The sequence below is a fragment of the Arachis hypogaea genome, chromosome 11 (genome assembly GCF_003086295.3).
Source record: "Arachis hypogaea cultivar Tifrunner chromosome 11, arahy.Tifrunner.gnm2.J5K5, whole genome shotgun sequence".
Taxonomy (NCBI): domain Eukaryota; kingdom Viridiplantae; phylum Streptophyta; class Magnoliopsida; order Fabales; family Fabaceae; genus Arachis; species Arachis hypogaea.
This window is the reverse complement of record NC_092046.1, coordinates 54260616-54263106: the sequence shown is the minus strand read 5'-3', so window position 1 is coordinate 54263106 and position 2491 is coordinate 54260616. Positions and strand designations below refer to the sequence as shown.

General features: G+C 42.7%; 1 non-coding gene across 1 annotated transcript; it reads left to right on the top strand.

The window, feature by feature from the left end:
- The first annotated feature begins 2015 nt into the window (after positions 1–2015).
- LOC112725930 (small nucleolar RNA R71) lies at positions 2016–2119 on the top strand. The gene has a single exon (XR_003165008.1). It is a non-coding gene; the product is annotated as a small nucleolar RNA R71 (small nucleolar RNA).
- Positions 2120–2491: the final 372 nt, after the last annotated feature.

Below are 2491 nucleotides of genomic sequence, written 5' to 3'. Positions count from 1 at the left end.
TTGTGAACACTTGAGGGAGCTGGGAAGGAATGGTTTTGAGGCCAGGTGGGATTGGCAGATAATGACTTGATATCACGTTATCTCCCGGAGAAAAACCTTCAGTGGGAATTTTCTTGTTTCTCCACCCTCTTGGCAATCTCCCTATCACTCTTCCCTTTCTCTTGAGGATTTCTTCATTGACCCTTATGTCAGGAGGATCCTTCTGATCTGTTTCCACTGATTCTTGTGGCTTTAACTCTTGCAACTCTTGTTTGCCTTCCAAGGACTGTTTTAGAGTTTCAGCTGCTGGATTACTTTCCTCCAAACACAGATGGCTACTATCATCCTTAGGCTTTTCAGGTTCTGGTTCAGGCTCAGATGCAGGTTTGAAAACTTTGAAAATGAGCTGTTCATCATGTATTCTCAGAATTAGCTCTCCTTGTTCTACATCTATGAGCGCTCTAGTAGTGGCTAGAAATGGTCTGCCCAGAATGATAGGGTGTAAGTAGCTTTCCTCCATGTCCACAATGACAAAGTCTGTGGGGAAGTAATAATCCCCCACTTTCACCAGCACATTTTCAACTACCCCTTCAGCTTGCTTCTGAGTTTTGTCAGCCAGTTGTATGATTACATCAGTGGATCTCACCTCATTCAGTTGTAGCCTCTTCATAAGAGTTAGAGGCATCACATTTATGCTAGCTCCTAGATCACAGAATCCTCTGTCAATTTTTGTTTCCCCTATGATGCAAGGGATATGAAAACTTCCTGTGTCCGTTTTCTTAGAGAGTGTGTCCTTCTTGATGAGAGCACTGCATTCTTTGTTCATTGTTACCGTTTGTCCTCCCTTCAAAACTCTTTTCTTGCTTAACAATTCCTTTAAATACTTGATGTGTGTAGGCATTTGATGGAGAATCTCAAGAAAGGGAATATTGACATGGAGAGAGTTAAATGTCTCTAAAAACCTTGAATAGGTTTTCCCTTTTTCACCTCCTCCTAACCTCTGAGGAAATGGTGCTTTTGGTTGGTATATTTCCAGCATGCCTTTTTGCAGTTCCTTGGCTTGCTCAGTTCCACTTTCCTGCTTAACTTCTTCCACACCTTCCTTCAAGATTTCTGGCTCCTGCTCTGAGGGCCTGATTCCTTCTTCTTCTGAAACTTCCTTCAATATGGTGATGGCCTTGCATTCTTCCCATCTCACTCTCTTTTGTTCCCCTTTAGGATTCTTTTCTGTGTCACTAGGGAACACTGCAGTTGATTTGACGGCCTGTTGAGATAGCTCTCCTACTTGAGACTCCATCCTCTTGAGTTTTTCACCATGGTTTCTTAAGGTAGCTCTCACATCATCCCTGAAGCTTTTCAATTCGGTTATGTCTTGACTCATGGTTGCCATCATTCCTTCTATCCGGTTTAATTGATCTTGAAATTGTTGGTTCGGATTAAGTTGGGTAGGTTGATTATTTTGGCCATGATATGATGGTTGGGGGTAAGTGTTTTGTGTGGCTTGGTATGATCTTTGGTTGGAGTTTTGGTATGTGGAATTGTTATGTTGGTTGTGGTTGTAAGGTTTGTGGTTTTGTGGTTGGGTTTGTTGGTTCCCCCACCCAAAGTTTGGGTGATTTTTCCATCTTGGGTTGTAAGTGTTGGAATGTGGATCATATGATTGCCTTTGTTGGTTTCCCACATAGTTGGCCTCTTCCCAATCACCTCCTTCAATGCTTACTTCCTCTTGATCTTGTGTGTGTATTGCAGCCACTTGCTTTGTTTCTAATTGCCTGGTAAGCTCTGCTAGTTGCTTGGCAAACACCTTGTTTTGGGCTAGAATTGTATCAACATGGTTCAGCTCCATGACTCCCTTAGTTTTGTGCCTTTCTGATGCATAGTAGTACTCATTCTCAGCCACTGTCTCAATCACTTCAATGGCTTCTTCCACAGTCTTTTTCCTGTTTAATGAACCTCCCGATGAATGGTCTACCGCCTTCCTTGATTCATAAGAAAGTCCATCATAGAAAATATGCAATTGCACCCAGTCATGGAACATGTCTGGTAGGCATTTCCTTGTCAAATCCTTGAATCTCTCCCATGCCTCGTAGAGAGTTTCACCATCTTGTTGTCTAAAAGTCTGAACCTCAGATCGAAGCCTATTGACCTTTTGTGGGGGGTAGAAACGTGCCAGAAACTTGCTTTCCACATCATCCCATGTTGTTAGACTCCCCCTTGGGAATGATTCCAGCAACTTAGCTGCTTTGTCCCTAAGTGAAAATGGGAACAAAAGCAGTTTATAGGCATCTTCCTGGACTCCATTGGACTTCACAGTGTCACAAATTCTCAGGAATTTTGTGAGATGTTGGTTGGGATCTTCATTAGCACTCCCACCAAATGAACAATGATTCTCCACAAGTGATATTAGCTGTGGTTTGAGTTCAAAATTGTTGGCCTAAATGGGTGGTTTCTGGATGCTGCTACCACAATTCCCAGAGGTTGGGTTTATGTATGAACTAAGAACCCTCCTCTC